Source organism: Amblyomma maculatum, chromosome 11, assembly GCF_055883805.1.
Source record: "Amblyomma maculatum isolate TAMU_Amacu chromosome 11, ASM5588380v1, whole genome shotgun sequence".
Lineage (NCBI taxonomy): Eukaryota > Metazoa > Arthropoda > Arachnida > Ixodida > Ixodidae > Amblyomma > Amblyomma maculatum.
The window spans coordinates 110,160,621-110,185,565 of record NC_139354.1 but is presented as its reverse complement, the minus strand read 5'-3'; the positions used below and the strand labels follow the sequence as shown (position 1 = coordinate 110,185,565).

Below are 24,945 nucleotides of genomic sequence, written 5' to 3'. Positions count from 1 at the left end.
AGGAAGAGATCGGCGAGCGTTTCAATGCAGAAATGCATTATTTGGCTGCGCCTTGCAATTTTATTGTCCCCTATAGAATAATCAGCCTCTTCGCGATTGGGCTGAGTATCCAGTGCATCTGAGTATCCAGTGCAGTTTTGATCTGAATAATAAGATTTTAATGTCTCGCACCAGTTATGAATGGTGTCATAATCGTGGATGCTAAAGCACTATTTTCTGTAAATATTTCGTGGTGCTGCTAAACTGAACCGTGCCGCGGAATGGCGCGGAAGTGAACAGTCGGCTAGCCGTCAGTTTATCGAATATGTTTTAAACGTGGAGCCTTTCTCATACTCTCATCTTAAATACCTTTAATAAAAATCTAGTCTTTGCCTCTACCTTGCATTTTGCTCAAATATTCGGGAAATCAAGCAAGGTGCACTAGATTTGTAATAAGGGATTAATTACTTATTGTCATCCACCCAAGCGCAGCAACACGGCTAGAAAGGAAAGCTATACAGCTTTCTTAGAAACCTTTCTTTAACTGCGAAGTTTATGAAAAAGCTTTATAGCTTTTCTGTGTAACCACTGGCTGCACTTGAGTGGATGACTATGACTAATTACTCCCTTATTACTTTCCATTTTCTGAGCTTTTCTCTTTGGCGCAATCGTTTTCAGCGGGCGCTCTCGTAAGACGATGCCCACAGTCTCCAAACGCCTTTCGAACAGCTTGTGTAAGCTTGTATGGAGGTTTTAATGCAGGAATGAATTTATTGGCTGCATTTTCGACTCTCATCTGCCGTCACGGTTCCGTACCCCGAGGCTGAGGGCCCTGAGTATGCAACTTAGTATGCAAGTGCCCTAGCGAAGCTCAGAGGAGTTTCAAAATTGTCGTGTTATTGTATTACTTTAAAATATCGTCAAATGAAGCAGTACTAAAACCCCAGAAGAGGATAAGGAGGAAAACCATTTATTGCGTTTATCCCATATTCGTGACTTTTACAGGCATCACGTGATAATAAATTTTAGGTTTGCTGCTTGGCGACTTTTTTGGCGACTCTTGTCGATGATAATAACTCGTATGCTGTCAGTTTTTCCAGCACATCATTCACACTTTGAATGTAATTAGTAGCTGAATGAAGGTTACGCTGAAACAAGGCAAAGAATTCCGTCGGTAATGTAAATTTTTGAGAACAGGGAGATTGTCAGTGGCACTGAAAAAGGCTGTCACACGACGGATTGCGCCTGAGGGGCGCTATCAGGCCTGCAATTGAAGTTGCGCGTGAAACGGTGCAAAACGTTAGCAGCAATATTCACACCGGAGTTAAGGATGCTGATGTACGTGACGTGCGCTTTTTTAAATGCACGTGTTAGCTGAAAATGTGATTTGCGATAGTCATTTTGTATCCGTGAAAACAGTCAGATAATTACTTTCTTAAATTTTCACATTAGGTTATATGATAACAGTTGTTGTCTATTCTTTGTCCGCAGCATATAGGAGATAAAGGTTCAAATTTTTTTAGATTTCATTTTTTCAAATAAAAATTTACAGCCGTCTCGCCTTCCTATAGGGCGAACAAGTGAAAGCGATAACTGCACTGCTCTTCTCGTCTCTCCCTCCACATCCATCCTCCGCATTATATGCACTCTGACATATGCACACGACGCCTTTTCAACTACTAGATGTGCTGGGCTATAGTGAACAATGAATATGTTAATTCTAGTTCACTATACCACTGGGAGTACGGCGACGCGTTCGCGTAAGAATCTTCACTTAACCTAGTCTGAGACCAGCTTGACTAAACTCCTGGATCACTTGCTAGAAAGTACTCATAAACGAAGACGCTCATATCGTGAAAACACGGAATGGAGATCTTTACGCTGTTTCGAAATATTGCAGAACAATTTCTTTTTTTCTCAGGATAAAGTAATTAATACAGGTATTGCAGTAAACTAAAGTTGAAACTGGTCGCTTTTTTGTATCATGGTGACTTCTTCGGCGACTAATTTAAATGTCTCAAGCAGTTGGCGACGTATTTGTCTACTTTCCAAACTTTTATTCGCTTTTCTTCCCAGACGACCTGGTAACCATGGTGAGCCTCATGTTCAGGGCTATATGTGCCACCGCTATCGAGCAGGCCCATTTGAGGACCTGTCGCTTGCCTTGGCCTATGGCCAGTCACCAGTCACAAACCCTATGGCCAGTCACAATAACATTAATGATATTGCGCCGGAAGATGAGCCCCCCAGGTTGGAAGGCGTCCCACATGTTACTGGGGATGAACAAAGGGCAATTCCTAGTAGCTCCAGGACGAATGAAGCGGCTGGGCTAAAGCCAAAAGGACGCTCAGTTGTGGATGTGTCGGGAAGCGACCGGAAAGTCCGATGTTGCAAGGAGATATATCGCATATCAACATGGAATGTAAGATCTATTGCGCAAGGTAAACTGGATGTCGTCAAGCGAGAAATGGACAGATTGAACATTGATATCTTGGGTATCAGCGAGCTCGAGTGGACCGGAATGGGAGAATTCTACTCCAGCGACCATTATGTCTTTTATTGTGGGCACGAATCCAAGAGAAGGAATGGGGTCGCTCTCGTAGTAAACAGAAGAATGGGCAAAGCAGTGCTAGGGTACAACCCCAAAAACGACCGAATGATTTCACTTCGGATCCAAGGTCACCCTGTCAACATAACAGTTATCCAAGTCTATGCACCGACCACTACTGCTGAAGAAGCCGACGTTGAGAGATTTTATGCGGACCTACAATGCCTTTTAGACCGCACCCCATCATCAGACGTCGTTTTTCTCATAGGAGACTGGAATGCTAAGGTCGGAAGTGAAGAAATATCCGGAATTATAGGCAAGTTTGGTCTTGGCGAGCCAAATGAAGCTGGGCAGAGGCTTGTAGAATTTTGTCTAGAAAACAACTGACCATAGCGAATACTCATTTTCAACAGCACAAGAGGCCCCTGTACACATGGACTTCACTGGATGGTCTGTACAGGAATCAGATCGATTATATTCTTTGCCGGCAGAGATGGAGAAGCGCTATACAAGCAGTAAAAACAAGGCCTGGGGCCAATTGTGGCACCTTGTTGCCAAAATTAAGCTTCGATTGAGGAAAACGCAGAAAACTAGTAGGCCTTTCAGGTATGATCTGGATCAAATTCCATTAGAATATGCTGTGGAAGTGAGGAATGGGTTTCAAGAATTAGATCTAGAAGACAGAGAGCCCGAAGAGATGTGGACTGATGTTCGTGATATAATACAAAAAGTTGCTACTAAGGTAGTTCCAAAGCAAAAGAAATGCAAGAAAGCAAACTGGTTATCTGAAGAGGCTTTGCAAATAGCTGAGGAAAGCAGGATGGCAAAAGTTATGGGGGAAAGAGAAAGATACAAGGTTTTCAATGCGGATTTTCAGAAAATAGCAAGGAGAGATAAGAATGCCTTCCTGAACATACAGTGCCAAGCAGTTGAGGACAACAGCGAATTAAGGAACACAAAAGCTCTGCATAAGACAATCAAAGATATCAAAGGAAGCTTCTGCACTAAGCTGGGCGTGCTAAAGGACAAACGAGGCAAGGACCTCACTGAAGCCTCAGAGATAAAGAAGAGGTGGCAGGAATACACAGAAGAACTGTACAACAAGGACCCGAATGTGCAAACTCAAGACGGTTGTGATTACTGATCTCGAGCCGGGCATCCTGAAGAGTGAAGTTGAATGGGCCTTAGCCAGCCTTGCTAAGAACAAAGCTAGCGGAAATGATGGCATTCCAGCTGAGTTGCTTCAAAACTTCAGCCATGACGCTGTTAACATTCTGCATACATTATGTCAGAAGATTTGGACAACCCTGCAGTGGCCACTGGATTGGAGGAGGCCAGTTTACATCCCCATTCCAAAGAAAGGCAGTGCCAAAGATTGTTCCAACTACCGCACGACCGCGCTTATTTCGCATGCTAGCAAGGTGATGTTGAAAATCCTCCAAGGTAGGCTGCAGCAGTATGTGGATCGGGAGCTTCCGGACGTGCAATCTGGGTTTCGCAAGGGCAGAGGAACTAGAGACCAAATTGCCATCCTTCGCTGGATCATGGAAAAAGCAAGAGAGTTCCAGAAACCCATATACTTCTGCTTTATTGATTATGCGAAAGCGTTTGACTACGTAGATCACAGCAGATTGTGGCAAGCTCTCCAAGAGATGGGAGTTCCAATTCACCCCATCTGTCTCCTCAGGAACCTGTATGAAGGACAAAGAGGCCACAGTCAGAACTGAGCATGGTCTTACTGATTGGTTCCCGATTGAGAAAGTATTTAAACAAGGCTACATACTGTCGCCCTGCCTATTTAACCTATATGCAGAGTGCATCATGAGAAAGGCCGGTCTGGACGAGTCTTCAGCTGGAGTGAAGATTGCTGGAAAACGTATCAACAACCTTAGATATGCGGATGACACCACTTCAATGGCAGAAATTGAAGTGGAACTCAAGAGACTTCTGATGCGCCTACAAGAAGAGAGTGAGAAGTTTGGCCTTAAACTGAACATTAAAAAGACAAAGATCATGGCGTCTTGCCCTATCAAGTCCTGGAGCATCAATGGACAAGAAGTGGAAGCTGTGACAGATTTTCTCTTCTTGGGCTCCAAGATTACCTCGGAAGGAGACCGCAGTCATGAAATTAGGAGACGCCTGCTTCTGGGAAACAGAACAATGGTTAGCCTTGACCGCCTAGTAAAAAGCAGAGGCATTAGTCTGCCAACCAAGATCCGTATAACTCGTGCTATGGTCTTCCCAGGTGTGATGTATCGATGCGAGAGTTGGATTGTGAAAAAGGCTGACCGCCGAAGAATTGAAGTGTTTGAATGGTGGTGCTGGCGAAGACTCTTGAGAGTTCCTTGGACTGCCAGAAGATCAAATCAGTTGATATTGTCGACCATAAACCCTGACTGCTCATTGAAGGGTCAAATTCTAAATTTAAAGCTCGGCTACTTTGGTCATCTGATTAGAATAGAGGAGTCGCTGGAGAAAGATTTGATGTTGGGAAAGGTTGAGGGTCGCCGGAGAAGGGGTAGGCAACGAACGCGATGGTTAGATGGCATCCTCGAGGCACTGCAGATGAAGTTATGTGATGTTAGGAAGATAGTGGGAGACCGGAAAGCGTGGCGTGACATGGTACATAGGGTCGCGAAGAGTCGGACACGACTGAACGACTGAACTGAACCGCTTGTCTTGCGTATTGGCGCCAGTGAGAGCGGTCTCAGGAAAAGATATAGGGGTGCGCAGTCCACCGTCCCGTTCGCCACCGCTATTCTGTCAGCCCGCTCGATCAGTCGGCGCTGAATAGTTGGCTCGGTGCTGGCCAAGGCTTATTCCAGAGAACGAAGTGAGGAGATTTATAGATACGTTCCTGGGGGGTGTCGTACAGGCCCAAATAGTGTAGCTCCGTGTTGTTGAAAGCTGGGGAATTTCTCTTGGCAGCGGATGGGGAAGAACAAGTGTTTATGGTACAGGTTAGTATACGAATGATTCTGTAGCTGACGCCATGCCGCAGCTTCGGCCTTGGTGAGTATTGTGAGGTGACGGCAGTGCTCTTTGTGTGCGGTAATTTTGGGTGATGTGATTGAGTGTACAGAGCTGTGCAAGCAGCCTCTATTTCTACTTCCTCCTCCGCTTCCTTCAACAAAGATCGGAAGGCTGCTGCTTGGGCGAGCGCATATGCGCACTCTCGATGCCAGAAAGAGAGGCGGGACCAGGAGCCCATACGATACGGACGTCGGGAGATGTGTCAGAACATACTGGCGACAGCACGCGCTCACTCTGCAAAGATAATGCATTCTTCTCGAAGGTGCGGCACGCAACTTTTAAATCTGTAATTATTGTGGATATCAGACTGGTATGGTGTTCGTGACGTGTGTCCATGTGATGTATACAACGAGTGCTACCGCATTGGCGCTCTCCTAAGCCTTCCTGCTCGAGCTCCTTTCCCGAACGGAGGTAGTAATTTTCACTGAGTCATTGACGTCTGTAACCGGTAGTCCCTAATTAAGTGTCTCTGTCGGATTAATATTTCGTAGCGTCGACATATACGACGTTTCGGTCACGGCTGTATTGGCACAGGATTGCCTTGACTTTGGCTGTCCCGGAGGTAGGATTGAAAAGTTAATTCAATAAACTCAGTTAAGCAGTATGCTTGACCAGCTAGTGCTCACAACCTCCACGTCAGTGAATGAGCATCGGTGAATATTTTGATTCATTTCTATCCCTTCGAATAGAGCTCGTCTCAGGTTCCGCAGTAAAATGTAAATAAAAAGAGGATGTGATACACGAGCACTCAGCGGCACTGCTAGATTATTGATTCTACTCCGAAAAATTGCGAGTTGGCGTCAGGTGTTGATCATTGCGGTGCTCGTGGTAGCTTGACAGTGTGAATAACACGGCTCCTTAAAGGGCTCACGTCCTCGTCTCGTCTAAATTGGGCGCCATTTTTCAGGCTGCCATAATAACCTCATCAGGTCTGCCGAGGAGGTGATTGTGGCGGCCTCTGAGGCGGTGTCGCGCAAGATGTTTCCTTCATGGCAACCTACCACAATGCCTTCATGCCAAATGTGCTCGTCGTGACCGTGCGCAAGGGATTCTTCTCAGCTAAGGAATGGCTAGAGTACGTTCTGCAGTCCGTCACTTTTCTGAGCGTGGATGGTGCGTTGGCCCAAGCTCCTTGTGCCCATATATGCTTCACTCTGCGTTTTAATCAAAGTGCCCGACGACAAGAAGGGGCTGTAAAAGCTGCGGCTGCATTAACTCTTCTTGAAAGCTTTAGTTTGCTGTGCTTCTATTGAAATGACATATCTCTCTTCGTCAACTGGGTCAAAGGGTTAGCATGCGCGAGAACTTTTTTTACAAACCGTCGGTAACATGCGCAGTCAGAGGAAGCTGCACATAGCTTTCTTGTCGGAGACTGCGATATATATATATATATATATATATATATATATATATATATATATATATATATATATATATTTATATATATATATATATATATATATATATATATATATATATATATATATATATATATATATATATATATATATATCCCCCCTTCATGGATCACTGCCTTGTCGTGGCGGAGGGGCTTGCGAAACTCGATGAAGTCGTGAGCTCTGCTGTGTAGGGCCACCCAAGATAGACAGGTCACGGCAAAGAGTTCTGACAAAATGTGATTCACTGGAGAAGGTAATAGCAACCCACTCCAGTATTTCCTGCCAAGAAAACCCTATGGCCAGTCACAATACCATTAATGATATGACGCCGGAAGATGAGCCCCCCAGGTTGGAAGGCGTCCCACATGTTACTGGGGATGAACAAAGGGCGATTCCTAGTAGCTCCAGGACGAATGAAGCGGCTGGGCTAAAGCCAAAAGGACGCTCAGTTGTGGATGTGTCGGGAAGCGACCGGAAAGTCCGATGTTGCAAGGAGATAGATCACATATCAACATGGAATGTAAGATCTATTGCGCAAGGTAAACTGGATGTCGTCAAGCGAGAAATGGACAGATTGAACATTGATATCTTGGGTATCAGCGAGCTCGAGTGGACCGGAATGGGAGAATTTAACTCCGGCGACCATTATGTCTTTTATTGTGGGCACGAATCCAAGAGAAGGAATGGGGTCGCTCTCATAGTAAACAGAAGAATGGGCAAAGCAGTGCTAGGGTACAACCCCAAAAACGACCGAATGATTTCACTTCGGATCCAAGGTCACCCTGTCAACATAACAGTTATCCAAGTCTATGCACCGACCACTACTGCTGAAGAAGCCGACGTTGAGAGATTTTATGCGGACCTACAATGCCTTTTAGACCGCACCCCATCATCAGACGTCGGTTTTCTCATAGGAGACTGGAATGCTAAGGTCGGAAGTGAAGAAATATCCGGAATTATAGGCAAGTTTGGTCTTGACGAGCCAAATGAAGCTGGGCAGAGGCTTGTAGAATTTTGTCTAGAAAACAACTGACCATAGCGAATACTCATTTTCAACAGCACAAGAGGCGCCTGTACACATGGACTTCACCGGACGGTCTGTACAGGAATCAGATCGATTATATTCTTTGCCGGCAGAAATGGAGAAGCGCTATACAAGCAGCAGTGGAAACTGACCCTGGCAACGTTTAATGCTAGAACCCTAGCTAGTGAAGCTAGTTTAGCAGTGCTGTTAGAGGAACTAGAGGGCATGAAATGGGATGTCATAGGGCTTAGTGAGGTTAGGAGGCCGAATGAGGCATATATTGTACTGAAGGATGGGCATGTACTGTGTTATCGAGGTTTACCAGAGAGGCGACAACTAGGAGTAGGTTTCCTTGTCAATAACTATATAGCGGGTAATATAGATGAATTCTATAGTATTAATGAGAGGGTTGCAGGCATCGTAATTAGGCTTAATAAGCGGTATAAACTGAAGGTTGTACAGGCCTATGCACCTACATGTAGTTATGATGACCAGGCAGTTGAAAGCTTCTATGAAGATGTAGAATCGGCAATGCGAAAAGTAAAGACGCAGTATACTGTACTAATGGGCGACTTCAATGCCAAGGTAGGGAAAAAATAGGCAGGAGGCAAGGCAGTAGGTGACTATGGCATTGGTTCTAGGAATAGCAGGGGGGAGTTACTAGTTGAGTTTGCAGAGCGCAATAACTTACGAATCATGAATACCTTCTTCAGAAAACGGAAGAACCGAAAATGGACATGGAAAAGTCCTAACGGAGAGACTAAAAATGAAATCGACTTCATAATGTGTTCAACCCCCGCCATTGTGCAGGATGTAGAGGTAATCGCGAAAGTTCGATGTAGTGACCACAGGATGGTGAGGTCCCGAATTAGCCTAAATCTGAAGAAGGAACGCAATAGATTAGTAAGAAAGAAACCCATCAACGAATTAGCGGTGAGGGGGAGGGCAGAAGAGTTCAGGATCTCGCTACAGAATAGGTATTCAGCTCTAACTGAGGATGGCGACATTACCCTAGAGGCCAGGAACAATAATTTCAGAGATATCATTACTGAGTGCGCGGTAGAAGTAGGCGGTAGGATAGTTAGAGAGGATACCGGTAAGCTGTCTAAGGAGACGAAAGATTTGATTAAGAAACGGCAGAGTATGAAAGCTTCCAATCCAACAGACCAGATCGAATTGGCCGAGATATCAAAGCTAATCAATAAGCGCAAGGTGGCCGATATAAGGAAGTATAACATGGAGAAAATTGAGCATGCTGTAAAGAACGGGGGAAGCCTTAAAGCGGTAAAGAAGAAATTGGGCATAGGCAAAAACCAGATGTATGCGATAAGGGACAAGGCGGGCAACGTCATCCCTAATATGGACAAGATAGTCAAAGTAGCCGAGGAGTTCTATACAGATCTCTACAGTAGCCAAAGTAGTCAGGACCGTAATGAGATTGGCGTCAGGGAAAAACAGTCAGACGTTCCACCAGTGACGAAGGACGAGGTCAAGAAAGCACTAGAAACTATGAAAAGGGGGAAATCAGCTGGAGAGGATCAGATAACTACAGATTTGCTGAAGGACGGGGGGGATATTGTGCTAGAAAAACTGGCCACCCTGTATACGCAGTGCCTGGTGTCATCGACGGTACCGGAAGCATGGAAGAATGCAAACATTATCTTCATTCACAAGAAAGGGGACTCTAAGGACCTTAAAAATTACAGACCAATCAGCTTACTGTCTGTTACGTATAAGGTATTTACTAAGGTAATCGCTAATAGGATCAGGACAACCTTAGACTGCAATCAAGCAAAGGATCATACAGGGTTTCGGAAACGGTACTCTACTATCGATCATATCCATACCATCAATCAGGTGATAGAAAAATGCGCGGAATATAACCAGCCCTTATACATAGCATTCATTGATTACGAAAAAGCATTTGACTCAGTTGAAACCTCGGCGGTGATGCAGGCATTGCGAAATCAGGGGGTAGACGAGCCGTACGTGAAAGTGCTGGAAGATATACGTAGTGGCTGCACAGCAACCATAGTTCTGCATAAAGAAAGTAACAAAATTCCCATAAAGAAAGGTGTTAGGCAAGGAGACACAATCTCCCCAGTACTATTCACAGCTTGTTTAGAGGAAGTATTCAGAGACTTGGAATGGGAGCAGTTAGGGATAAGGCTAGATGGAGAATACCTCAGTAATCTGCGAGTTGCTGATGACATTGCCTTGCTAAGCAACTCGGGAGATGAACTGCAAATAATGATTGATGACCTAGACAGGAAAAGTAGAAAGGTAGGCTTGAAAATCAATATGCAGAAGACTAAGGTAATGTTCAACAGCCTCGGGAAGGAACAGGAGTTTACATTAGGTAGCGAAATACTGGAAGTATTAGGCGAATATATCTACTTAGGACAGGTAGTAACCGCAGATCCGGACCATGAAAAGGAAATAACAAGAATAAGATTGGGATGGAGCGCATTTGGCAAGCACTCGCAGATTATGACTAGCAGCTTACCGGTATCACTCAAGAGGAAAGTATACAACAGTTGCATCTTGCCTGTACTCACCTATGGGGCTGAAACGTGGAGGCTAACCAAGAGAGTTCTACTTAAGTTGAGGACAACCCAGAGGGCTATAGAACGAAAAATGGTAGGGGTAACTTTAAGAGATAGAAAGCGTGCAGAGTGGGTCAGAGAAATAACTCAAGTTAACGACATTCTAGTGGAAATTAAGAAGAAGAAATGGACATGGGCAGGACATGTAGTGCGAAGAGAGGATAACCGATGGTCGCTGAGGGTAACAAACTGGATTCTAAGGGAAGGAAAGTGTAGCAGGGGGCGGCAGAAAGTTAGGTGGGCGGATGAGATTAAGAAGTTCGCAGGGGTCAAGTGGATGCAGCTAGCACAGAACCGGGTTAAGTGGAGAGATATGGGAGAGGCCTTCGCCCTGCAGTGGGTATAATCAGGCTGATGATGATGATACAAGCAGTAAAAACAAGGCCTGGGGCCGATTGTGGCACCGATCATCAGCTTCTTGTTGCCAAAATTAAGCTTCGATTGAGGAAAACTCAGAAAACTAGAAGGCCTTTCAGGTATGATCTGGATCAAATTCCATTAGAATATGCTGTGGAAGTGAGCAATCGATTTCAAAAATTAGATCTAGAAGACAGAGAGCCCGAAAAGATGTGGACTGATGTTCGTGATATAATACAAGAAGTTGCTACTAAGGTAGTTCTAAAGCAAAAGAAATGCAAGAAAGCAAACTGGTTATCTGAAGAGGCTTTGCAAATAGCTGAGGAAAGGAGGATGGCAAAAGTTATGGGGGAAAGAGAAAGATACAAGGTTCTCAATGCGGATTTTCAGAAAATAGCAAGGAGAGATAAGAATGCCTTCCTGAACATACAGTGCCAAGCAGTTGAGGACAACAGCCAATTAAGGAACACAAGAGCTCTGTACAAGACAATCAAAGATATCAAAGGAAGCTTCTGTGCTAAGATGGGCGTGATAAAGGACAAACGAGGCAAGGACCTCACTGACGCCTCAGAGATAAAGAAGAGGTGGCAGGAATACACAGAAGAACTGTACAAGAAGGACCCGAATGTGCAAACCCAACATAAGACGGTTGTGATTACTGATCTCGAGCCGGGCATCCTGAAGAGTGAAGTTGAATGGGCCTTAGCCAGTCTTGCTAAGAAGAAAGCCAGCGGAAGTGATGGCATTCCAGCTGAGTTGCTTCAAAACCTCAACCATGACGCTGTAGCATTCTGCATACATTATGTCAGAAGATTTGGACAACTCTGCAGTGGCCACAGGATTGGAAGAGGTCAGTTTACATCCCCATTGTAAAGAAAGGCAGTGCCAAAGATTGTTCCAACTACCGCACGATCGCGCTTATTTCGCATGCTAGCAAGGTGATGTTGAAAATCCTCCAAGGTAGGCTGCAGCAGTATGTGGATCGGGAGCTTCCGGACGTGCAAGCTGGGTTTCGCTAGGGCAGAGGAACTAGAGACCAAATTGCCAACCTCCGCTGGATCATGGAAAAAGCAAGAGAGTTCCAGAAACCTATCTACTTCTGCTTTATTGATTATGCGAAAGCGTTTGATTGCGTAGATCACAGCAGATTGTGGCAAGCTCTCCAAGAGATGGGAGTTTCAATTCACCTCATCTGTCTCCTCAGGAACCTGTATGAAGGACAAGAGGCCACAGTCAGAACTGGGCATGGTCTTACCGATTGGTTTCCGATTGAGAAAGGAGTGAGGCAAGGCTGCATACTGTCGCCCTGCCTTTTTAACCTTTATACAGAGTGCATCATGAGGAAGGCCGGTCTGGTCGAGTCTTCAGCTGGAGTGAAGATTGCTGGAAAACGTATCAACAACCTTAGATATGCGGATGATACCACTTTAATGGCAGAAAGTGAAGTGGAACTCAAGAGACTTCTGATGCGCGTACAAGAAGAGAGTGAGAAGTTTGGGCTTAAACTGAACATCAAAAAGACAAAGATCATGGCGTCTTGCCCTATCAAGTCCTGGAGCATCAATGGACAAGAATTGGAAGCTGTGACAGATTTTCTCTTCTTGGGCTCCAAGATTACCTCGGAAGGAGACTGCAGCCATGAAATTAGGAGACGCCTGCTTCTGGGAAAGAGAGCAATGGTTAGCCTTGCCCGCCTAGTAAAGAGCAGAGACATTAGTCTGCCAACCATGATCCGTATAACTCGTGCTATGGTCTTTCCAGTTGTGATGTATGGATGCGAGAGTTGGACTGTGAAAAAGGCTGACCGCCGAAGAATTGACGCGTTTGAATTGTGGTGCTGGCGAAGACTCTTGAGAGTTCCTTGGACTGCCAGAAGATCAAATCAGTCGATATTGTCGACCATAAACACTGACTGCTCATTGGAGGGTCAAATTCTAAAGTTAAAGCTCAGCTACTTTGGTCATCTGATGAGAAGAGAGGGGTCGCTGGAGAAAGATTTGATGTTGGGAAAGGTTGACGGTCGCCGGAGAAGGGGTAGGCAGCGAACGCGATGGTTAGATGGCATCCTCGAGGCACTGCAGATGAAGTTATGTGATGTTAGGAAGATAGTGAGAGACCGGAAAGCGTGGCGTGAAATGGTCCATAGGGTCACGAAGAGTCGGACACGACTGAACAACTGAACTGAACTTATATATATATATATTATAAAAGTCTTCCAGAATCCAGAAATATGTGTAAGATGAGGTAGGGGAGCACAAACGAAAACAATGGTTTATTTCCGACGTTTCGACCCGAAACGTCAGAAATAAACCATTGTTTTCGTTTGTGTACCCCTGCCTCCTCCAATATATATACATATGTGTGCGTGTGCGTGCGTGTGCGTGTGCGTGCGTGTGTGTGTGTGTGTGTGTGTGTGTGTGTGTGTGTGTGTGTGTGTGTGTGTGTGTGTGTGTGTGTGTGTGTGTGTGTGTGTGTGTGTGTGTGTGTGTGTGTGTGTGTGTGTGTGTGTGTGTGTGTGTGTGTGTGTGTGTGTGTGTGTGTGTGTGTGTGTGTGTGTGTGAAGGAGAGAAGCCAACAGTCGGCAAGGCCAAGAAAAGTGTTGGGGATGGTACTTTTTGTATTTTTTAATGTTTACTTGGATAATCACAGAAATTAGTAATGCAATCTGTTTAGGGGAAAGATAATTAAACACAAAGTAGAAGAAAAAACAACGTGCCGATGGTGGGTACCGAACCCACGACCTCCGAATATCGCGTCCGGTGCTCTTCCAACTGAGCTACATCGGCCGCTGTCCCCCCTGCTACTTGGTTGGTTATTTATGTTGTCTCTACACGAACCTTGAGAGTGTTCACCAGCGCCACCCTCAACCATAGCGGCGGACGTGGAACGTCCTTTGTTACCGCCAGCGTCAAGTAGAACGTGATCAAGAGCGAGGGCGAAAGCTGTGCTAGAACCCTCTTACGCTACACCTATGGCTTCAAGACTGCCAGAACCGAGACCCCCGTAAGCTACAAGCAGATCAGTTAAGGGAAAATGAAGGTGCTCGTTATAATACATGAAGGAAAGGAGCCAACAGTCGGCAAGGCCAAGGAAAGCGTTGGGGATGGTACTTTATGTATTTTTTTTTAAGTTTACTTGGATAATCACCGAAATTAGTAATGTAATCTGTTTAGGGGAAAGATAATTAAACACAAAGTAGAAGAAAAACAACGTGCCGATGGTGGGAACCGAAGCTACGACCTCCGAATCAGGGGGTAGACGAGCCGTACGTGAAAGTGCAGGAAGATATATATAGTGGCTGCACAGCAACCACAGTTCTGCATAAAGAAAGTAACAAAATTCCCATAAAGAAAGGTGTTAGGCAAGGAGACACAATCTCCCCAGTACTATTCACAGCTTGCTTAGAGGAAGTATTCAGAGACTTGGAATGGGAGCAGTTAGGGATAAGGGTAGATGGAGAATACCTCAGTAATTTGCGATTTCCTGATGACATTGCCTTGCTAAGTAACTCGGGGGATGAACTGCAAATAATGATTGGTGACCTAGACAGGAAACGTAGAAAGGTAGGCTTGAAAATCAATATGCAGAAGACTAAGATAATGTTCAACAGCCTCGGAAAGGAACAGCAGTTTACATTAGGTAGCGAAGTACTGGAAGTAGTAGGCGAATATGTCTACTTAGGACAGGTAGTAACCGCAGATCCGGACCATAAAAAGGAAATAACAAGAAGAATAAGATTGGGATGGAGCGTATTTGGCAAGCACTCACAGATTATGACCAGCAGCTTACCGGTATCGCTAAAGAGGAAAGTATATAACAGTTGCATTTTACCTGTACTCACCTATGGGGCTGAAACGTGGAGGCTAACCAAGAGAGTTCTACTTAAGTTGAGGACAACCCAGAGGGCTATGGAACGAAAAATGGTAGGGGTAACATTAAGAGATAGGAAGCGTATATATATATATATATATATATATATATATATATATATATATATATATATATATATATATATATATATATATATATATATATATATATATATATATATATATATATATATATATATATATATATATATATATATATTGTGAGGAGGAAGAACTGCCCAAGGAACATGCCAGTCAGTGGCATCGTGATCGCTGCGCGTGCTGGATCTGACTGTGTTCGCTGCCGCTGTGTTCGCCGCTGACCTGCTCAGTCCTGCTGATCAAGTCCTGTTGATCTGCTGAATAAACCCCCCATTCTTACATTTGGTGGAGGTGCCGGTCAAGATCTATCCTCACGCCCTGGAACTCCGCAGCCGTACATTACCACCTCCTGCGATGCCTGAGGACGTCAACCACCAAGCCGTACAAGTTGGCTCGACCATCATCTGTCCCGGCTCCCTCCGCCAGCAAGACCCCGCCATCTTCAGCGGCACTGACGACCACGATGTCGAGGACTGGCTCACATCCTATGAACGAGTGAGCGTTTACAACAAATGGGACGCGGAAACAAAGTTAAGCAACGTCATTTTCTATCTCACCGGCATAGCAAACCTATGGTTTCGAAACCATGAAGCGGACATTCCATCATGGTCTGCGTTTAAAGTCAGCTTCTCTGAAGTTTTCGGCCGACCAGCTGTGAGGAAACTCCGCGCTGAACAGCGCTTGCGTACGCGGTCTCAGCAAGTTGGCGAAAATTTCACGAGCTATATCGAGGACGTCGTCGACTTGTGCAAGCGCGTTAACCCACACATGTCAGAGGCTGAGAAGATCAAGCATATTCTGCAAGGCATCGATGACGATGCGTTTCCGATGCTGCCGGCTCGAGATATCCGCACCGTCGCGGAAGTGGTCACACTGTGTCAAAGTTATGATGAACTGCGGAAACAATGGGCCATAACTCGCGCGAACACCATGCACTCTGAGTTCCTTGCTGGCCTGACAGATGCAGGCGAACATTCTGCGCTCCTGCCACAAATTAAGAGCTTCATTCGGGAAGAAGTTGCTCGACAGCTCTCCCTTATATCCTGCCATCAAGAACCTTCCTCACACCTAGCTCCCAGTTTGCGCCACATTATTCAAGAACAGGTAGCTTAATCTCTTCATCCAGCCCATCAATCCATGCCTGTTACAGCGCCGTTAACATATACGGCTGTTGCGGCCCGACCGCCACCTACATATGCTCCGCCGCCACCTGCCTACGTTCAGCCGCCTCCTGCGCCTGCGCGAGAACGTGCGCAGTTTATGCGAGCGGCTCCAAGACCACGTAATCCCTGGCGCACGACGAATAACCGGCCAATTTGTTACACTTGCGGGCTTCCTGGACACATTTCTCGTTATTGCCGCAACCATCTCCCGGTGTCGGCACCGCCTACTCATGGTTCTGCATACTGGTCTCCGACGCCTCAGTATTCCCCGCCTACTGAGCCTACAGCCCGCCCTCATTGCTCCCCAGACCGCTCAGCCATGTCCGACCGCCGTTCACCGTCGCCGCGACGGTGCGACGTCGACAGAACTCTTCACATGAGGAAAACTAGAGGCCGCAGTTCCTGAGGCGAGAACTGCGACCCAGTCGAACTTCCCAAGTCCTCATCTGTCGCCGACAAACCTAATTGAAGTTTTCGTCGAGGGTGTTGCTGTCATGGCTCTAATTGACACTGGTGCTGCGATTTCGGTAATGAACGCAAAACTATGCCGCACTTTAAAGAAAGTGAAGACGCCAATTGCGGGACTTTCGTTGCGAACGGCCAGCGCTCAGCATATCAAGCCTTTAGCAGCGTGCACCGCTCGGGTAGTTATCCAGAATTCCCTTTATACGATTGAGTCCGTCTTGCTGTCAAGTTGCTCGCACGCTGTAATTTTAGGCTGGGATTTCCTGTCGCGTCATGCTGCTATTATCGATTGTGCTCGAGCTGAAGTGGGGTTCTCGACTGTGCCCGATGCCTTACCAGACGCTGATCAATCAAATTCCGGTGCTAAAGCCCTCTTCGCCGAAGATATCGACCTTCCTCCCTGCTCTTCAGTGCTTGTTCGTGTCGCTTGTGCATCTATTAGCGATGACACCGTTCTCTTCACACCAGCCCATACTTTCCTGCGCCGCAAGTGCCTTCCATTGCCGTACGCAGTGCTCGCTATTTCCGCTGGCCTTTCCATGTTATGGGTCTCTAATCAAGTTACCCCTACTGCTTTGCGCCATGGCGAATGCCTCGGAAGTATCCAGCCAATCGCATCTGTTCTGATCTCTGAGGAACCTGACGACGCGCCGCACTGTGCCGTGACTGCGCTCAGCCCTCCTTCACCTGCGCCCGCTCCCCCCTCTACAGACTTGTTCCTCCGTTCCATCGATGCCGATCTTCCTCCAGAGCAGCGCACTCAGCTTTTGAACCTACTACATCACTTTCGCTCCTCCTTCGACTCTCATCAAAGTTCCTTCGGTCAAACTTCTACAGTCACTCATCGCATCGACACCGGCACCCACGCACCACTACGACAGCGCCCCTATCGTGTGTCTGCAACCGAACGCCAGGCTATTGAAGAGCAAGTCGACCTAATGATCCAGAACGGCGTTATTCAGCCCTCAAGCAGCCCTTGTGCCTCACCTGTTGTCCTTGTAAAAAAGAAAGATGTTTCTATCCGCTTCTGTGTCGATTATCGCCGCCTTAATAAGATTACGCGGAAGGATGTCTATCCTCTCCCACGCATCGACGACGCTCTCGATTGTTTGCAAGGCGCCGAACTCTTTCCTTCCCTAGATTTACGTTCCGGGTACTGGCAAGTCCCCTTGGAAGCGGCTGATCGCCCCAAAACTGCCTTTGTAACTCCCGACGGCTTGTACGAATTCACAGTTATGCCGTTTGGCCTTTGTAATGCTCCGGCAACATTTGAGCGGATGATGGACACCATTTTGCGTGGCCTAAAGTGAAAGACATGCCTCTGCTACCTCGATGACATTGTCGTCTTTTCTCGTAACTTTGACACACACCTCTACCGTCTGAAGCACGTTTTGTCCTGCCTATCTGATGCCGGACTGCAGCTGAATTTGAAAAAATGGCGTTTTGCCGCCCGCCAGCTCACCATTCTCGGCCACGTTGTTTCCAAAGAAGGTGTATCTCCATACCCTGCCAAACTTCGTGCCGTAACAGCCTTTCCCAAACCGACTTCCATCAAAGATCTATGTAGCTTCCTCGGGCTGTGCTCTTACTTTCGCCGCTTTATTAGGAAATTTGCTTCCAAATTGCTGCTCCCTTGACAGAACTTCTGTCCGGCAGTTGCGACCTTTCGTCGTGGTCACCAGCGTGCGACGATGCCTTCAATGCTTTACGACACATCCTCACGGCACCGCCTGTCCTACGTCACTTCGACCCCACAGCGCCTACTGAGGTCCACACAGACGCCAGTGGTATTAGTCTCGGCGCTGTGCTCGCTCAGCGCAAAGCAGGTTATACTGAATACGTGGTCGCCTGTGCTAGCCGTACACTCACGAAGGCTGAATCCAATTACTCTGTCACTGAAAAAGAATGCTTAGCGATTATTTGGGCTCTTATTAAATTCCGCCCTTACCTCTATGGTCGGCCTTTTGACGTAGTGACGGACCACCATGCGCTTTGCTGGCTTTCCTCACTGAAAGACCCGTCCGGCAGGCTGGCAAGATGGGCATAAGCATACAATACCTCGCATACAATACCTCAACAATAAGACGTACGCATACAATACCTCAACGCAGTCTACTACTGGCTTCTCTCCTTTTTTTCTCCTCTACGGCCGTCACACCTCTGCTACAATCGAAACAATACTCCCGTATCAGCCAGACATATCAGAGTATACACCTGCGTCTCAAGCAGCCCAGCATGCGGAAGACTGTCGACAAATCGCCCGCGCATTCACGGCTAACACCCAGTACCGCCATAAATCCAACCATGACAGCCAACACTCGACACCGCACTTCTCGTCTGGCGCGCTTGTGTGGCTATAGATACCTTCCAATGCCCCTGGACTGTCTTCAAAATTTTTTGCTATATACCATGGCCCATACCGTGTTCTGCTGGAGCGCACCTCTCCGGTTAATTATGTGGTGGAACCTGTTACGCCGTCCCATGATCTACGCCGGCGCGTACGCGAGATTGTTCACGTCCAGCGCCTCAAACCCTATTACGACCCTGCCGTCTTGCTCACGCCGTAAGTCGCCAGGATGTCTCCTCTTCGTCCCGCGGGTATTTGTGAAGAGGAAAAAGTGCACAAGGAACATGCCAGTCAGTGGCATCGTGATCGCTGCGCGTGCTGGATCTGACTGTGTTCGCTGCCGCTGTGTTCGCCGCTGACCTGCTCAGTCCTGCTGATCAAGTCCTGTTGATCTGCTGAATAAACCCCCCATTCTTACAATATATATATATATATATATATATATATATATATATATATATATATATATATATATATATATATATATATATATATATATATATATATATATATATATATATATATATATATACACACAAACATCCATCCGTTTCCTTTAGAGGACCGTGTGGGAAAGGTCCATGAAGGTCAATGCCAACTTGCTCAAACGGGGCTGTTGGAGGTGTGACTGGCTGCAGTTTTCCATGTGGGCTTGCAGTCGACAGCTTAAAGCGCTGGCATTGCACACAGCTGGCTACATATCGCTTGATCGTTGAACGCATCTTCGGCCAGTAAAATCGCTGCTGTGTGCGGTGGAGTGTTCGGGCCACTTTCAGGTGACCAGACGTGGCGTCATCATGCATCATTTCTAGAACTGTGATACGCAGGCTTTCCGGAACGACAAGAAGCATACGTGCTCCCCCAGAGGCGAAATTTTTCTTGTACTCCTTCGCGAATGCTAAATGTGTTCTTCAAAGGATCGTTGGCGGAATCCAACAGTGAAGTTAATGTTTTGTCTTTGTGTTGCTCGGTTCGGAAAACTCGGACATCGGGGAAGGTTTGTGAAATTGGAGCCAAACATTCATCGAAATTGTCTGAGTCGTTATCAGTCGTTTGAAGCGGCAAACGCGAAAGACAGTCAGCATCTGAGTGTTTATGGCCGCTTTTATGCACCACAGTAAAATTAAACTCTTGTAGGCGTAAAGCCCATCGAGAGAGCCGCCCACAGGGGTCACGAAGACTCACGAGCCAGCAAAGGGAATGGTGGTCGGTCACAATCGTGAAAGCATTCCCGTACAGATAGGAACAAAAGCGCTGTACAGCGAAAACAACGGCTAGACATTCTTGCTCCGTAGCCGTGTAATTTCTTTCACATTTCCTCAACGAGCGGCTGGCATACGCTATCACGTGCTTATCGCGTCCATACCGATACCACTTGCGTCAGTGTGTGCTTCAATTGGAGCTGATGGGCAGAAGTGGCATATGATTGGGCCCGAGGTCAAAAGAAACTTCAGATGACGGAAAGCTGAGTCACATTCGCTGGTCCAATTGAATGGTGCATTTTTATGCAGTAGACTCGTAAGTGGGTAAGCGATGTCTGCAAACCTTGGTATAAAGCGTCGAAAGTACGAGCATAGCCCCAAAGAGCTCTGCAGCTCTTTTACTGATTTGGGCACGGTAAAACTTTTGACGGCTTCAATTTTCTTGGGATCTGGTCGGACACCTTGTTTGTCAACTAAGTGATCGAGGACAATTGTTTTACGATCGCCAAAATGACATTTATTTGCATTCAGTACAAGACCAGCTCGTTCCATGCAATTAAGTACAATATTCAGATGGCTGTTGTGCTGACTAAATGTTTTGCCAAAAATTACAACGTCATCCAAATAACATAGACAAATTTGCCACTTTCGTCCACGTAGAATTGTATCCATGAGCCGCTCGAATGTGGCAGGTGCATTACATAATCCAAAAGGCATAACGTTAAATTGATAAAGTCCGTCTGGTGTTACGAATGCCGTTTTTTCTTTATCTGCAATGCGCATGGGGATTTGTCAGTAACCGGATCTCAAGTCAATAGAAGAAAAGTATGAAGTATCTAGCGGCAGTATCTAGCGATATGCCCCGCAATGCCACACCTGTAGCACACAGGTTGAGGGCGCCAGCGATCACCACAAGAGTGCTCACTAATAAAGTCGCGACGTTGGTTGTAGCGAGGCTCTCGCTGCTGACGAACCACATTTTCAGAGTAGGCGGGCCTCTTCTCCATCGGCCGGTGGTCATAACGTTGAGTACAGCTGCGCTGATCGTCCATATGCGAAGCGCCGCTAGGTTGAACCCACAGAGTGGACAGGGCGGCAACATTTGCCTGCGGTGCACAACTCTGCCGCACATATTCTTCACTACAGATGGCATCCCTAGATCTTGACAATTCCTCGCGTACAATCTCTCGTATCATATCAGCCATGGAAACTGAAGGACAGGCTTCAACACTGGCTACAGAGGTGACATTGGCCAGTCTTCCGAATTTAGGTGTAATTCGTCGCAGCTTGAGAGCCTCAAATGTTCTACAATGCTTTATAACATCAGCGGTGGTGTTCAGGTTCTCTTTGCTAATAAGAAAATTATAAACGTCTTCTGCTATTCCTTTCAGGAGGTGACCGACTTTGTCTTCTTCAAGCATAGTGGGGTTGACGAGTTTGCATAGCTTTAAGATGGCTTCGATATATGCAGTACAAGTTTCTCCGGGTACTTGCGCCCGGTGAAACAAAGTTTGTTCAGCGCGCTTCTTCTTTGCAGGTTCATCCCCAAAATTTTTCTTGATTTCGCTTGTAAAGATAGCCCATGTACTTAATGAATCCTCGTGATTATCGAACCAGTCGAAAGCAGTGGCGGCAAGGAAGAACACCACATTAGCCAGCTTAGTAGCGGCGTTCCAGTGATTGTATTTACTCACTCTTTCGTAGTGTTTCAGCCTACGATCAGCCATCAGTCATGTCTGATGGCATTGGTGGTAGGTCAGCAAAGTCTACGGCTTCCTCGGTAGATGAAACGCTCCGTGGTCGCTACCCCGCACCTCCACCAAGATGTTACGTGCTTTGTACGCACGGGGGGTTTATTTACAAGGATCGGTCCAAACAGGACTGCGGCGAAGCGTACAAACGTCCCTCTGCCCTTGCTCTTCTTTCTTCTTCACCGATCTACCCGACCGTTCTTCTCGTCGACGTTCTACGAAGGTGACATTATATACACTATATATATATATGTAGGATGCGAGAACATTTAACGTACTTGGCCGCTTAAAAAATAATAGAGCGAAGGGTACGCTTCATTCAAAGAAACATTTTATTAGACTCGACGTTTCGATCGGAGACCGATCTTTCTCAAGAGTGAATCTTCTGGTGTGGTCTATGTCCAAATGCTTAAAAAGCCGCAACACTATCCAAGAAGATTCACTCTTGAGAAAGATCGGTCTCCGATCGAAACGTCGAGTCTAATAAAATGTTTCTTTAAATGAAGCGTACCCTTCGCTCTATTATATATATATATATATATATATATATATATATATATATATATATAGTGTGTGTGTGTGTGTGTGTGTGTATATATATATATATATATATATATATATATATAGTGTGTGTGTGTGTGTGTGTGTGTGTGTGTGTGTGTGTGTGTGTGTGTGTGTGTGTGTGTGTGTGTGTGTGTGTGTGTGTGTGTGTGTGTGTGTGTGTGTGTGTGTGTGTGTGTGTGTGTGTGTGTGTGTGTGTGTGTGTGTGTGTGTGTGTGTGTGTGTGTGTGTGTGTGTATGTGTGTGTGTGTGTGTGTGTGTGTGTGTGTGTGTGTGTGTGTGTGTGTGTGTGTGTGTGTGTGTGTGTGTGTGTGTGTGTGTGTGTGTGTGTGTGTGTGCGTGTGTGTGTGTGTGTGTGTGTGTGTGTGTGTGTGTGTGTGTGTGTGTGTGTGTGTGTGTGTGTGTGTGTGTGTGTGTGTGTGTGTGTGTGTGTGTGTGTGTGTGTGTGTGTGTGTGTGTGTGTGTGTGTGTGTGTGTGTGTGTGTGTGTGTGTGTGTGTGTGTGTGTGTTTGAAAGAAGTAATTCCTTGTTTTTAGCGGCATCAGACTACAGATCGTGTGTGGGTCTGGGAGAGGCGCAGCTGCAGCTTGACCTTCGACATAACGAAAGTAGTTCCTGGAAGGGGTGCAGATAAGATGAAAGCGGCCCCTGCAGAGCCTGCACTTAGTTTTGCGAGGCCTAATAATGGTACATATGGCGCGTTGTTCTCTGCGATTGTGAGCTGAGCTTCGGTTTCTTCAACTGTGCGATGGAAGCTGTTTCTTCTACCAGCGGAAGAGCGCATAGAGGAAGTCGGACGACTACGTTATAAACGATGGTCATTCAACAATTTGTGGCATAACGAACTGAAGTGTAACAAGAATTTCAAAGCAACCCTGAACAGCCGTACGTGAAAGGTCATCGATACCGATACCCTGTACGGCCCCTATAATTTGCTTGCCCGGTCATTTGCGCCACGCCGCTGTTCAAATTTCTTATCTATACAAGTCCGGGCTGCGAGTTCCATTTCGCGAGGCGTGCCGGAAATGAAGCATTCGCATAATGAAGCGCATTTCTGAAAGGCGCTCACATCGCACAGACTTCCCGCTTCACAATTGCTCTCCATTCTTTGTGGCAATCTATGCATGGGATTTTCGCAATTCGATGCGCACGCCTCATTGTAGAGAAGCGCCTTGCTTATTCGTTTATCGCGACAGGCAGCTAGTTTAGTCGCTGGACGCGAAGCGGCGCTTTAGGTCCAGACCGCGCTTGGTTACCGACGCTCGGTGGCAGAGGCAATCCGGCAACGCCGCGAGGTGCATACAGTTTTACGCACGGCGTGGCTGCAGTGAGCATCACCGTACTAAAGGGACCTTTTTCTACGGGCGCTTTTGGCACAAGCGTTTAATTTAGACGCATATACGTATCATACTCGCTTGTTTTGAGCGCTCTTAGGCTGGACGTGCGTCCCTTTATAGCCCTGCGCTTCGAAACCTGTCTCCAGAAGCGCTGGAGTGCGACACCTTCTCCTTCGAGGACGCGTAACCGTGATGCAAAGTACAAAGCACTATTCGAACTGAGCGCATAATTATCCTCCTCTTGCTGTAGCCAAACACAAAAACATTAAAACGAGTAAATCAAGGTACTGTTCTTCAGTTGCAGCTGAAGGGAATGCGCAAGTCGATCCTGCACATCGTCATACCATAATTTGTCAGCTGAGTTACCGATTATAAAGCCAGGGCTTGCTATTCCCGACAGGAAGTTACAAACCGGTTTTTTATTTCGTCCGACGAGGCAGCCTGCCACTGGAGGTTCCTGCAGTGCCGTCTCTATCACTGCTCGAGCAGACGGCGCGTGTTTTTGTGATTGGAAAGTAAGTCATTTGGACTGTAAGAAGCGGCACCACAGCTCCTAGTTGCTTAGAATTAAGCATTTAACTAAGCAAAACAGACGTATTTTAATGTTACAGTGTTTCACCGCGCGTGCGGTTTCTTCGCAGGTGCGCCATCAGAATCAGCAGAAAATAGAACACCTATAAATACCCGGCTCCCATCCCGCTGCGCGGCGGACGCGCCGACGGAGAACAATTCTTCCTTCCATCGTGGCCTTGAACGCGACAGTCGTCATCACTAAAGCTCGGCGCGCCTATGACCGGGCATGGATAATATCGTGGCTATATGTTGATGATACAATCGAAGCTCAAGGTTCCCTGCCGGATCGAACCATCGCTCGCCGTGTAATTTTCTGCTAAAAACGGACCCCGATAATTCTCACAAAATCAAAGATTCACGATTAAAAGCATAGCTGGCGAGCGTAGCTCTGTGTTATCACTGCCATGAGACGGCATACACGAGACTTGTGCAGATTCCGTTCTTACAGATGGGTTTAGGATATATGCTACGATGACAGACGTCGAATGGAATGACCAGGCAAGGTATGAACCGTTTCAGGCAGACTTTCCCTTGCAGCCACTAATTGCTTTCCATGAGCCGCGGTTGATGTACACGTCAGAAGGGTGGCCATCTGCACGTTTTTAGCTTTACTTATTTCCTCCTATTG

The 24,945-nt window shown here is 46.5% G+C and overlaps 1 protein-coding gene across 1 annotated transcript in view; it reads right to left on the bottom strand.

Annotated features, from left to right (window-relative positions):
• Positions 1-24,945, bottom strand: part of LOC146174662 (acetylcholinesterase-like) — a 57,623-nt gene that overhangs the window by 24,758 nt on the left and 7,920 nt on the right. The window lies entirely within an intron of this gene.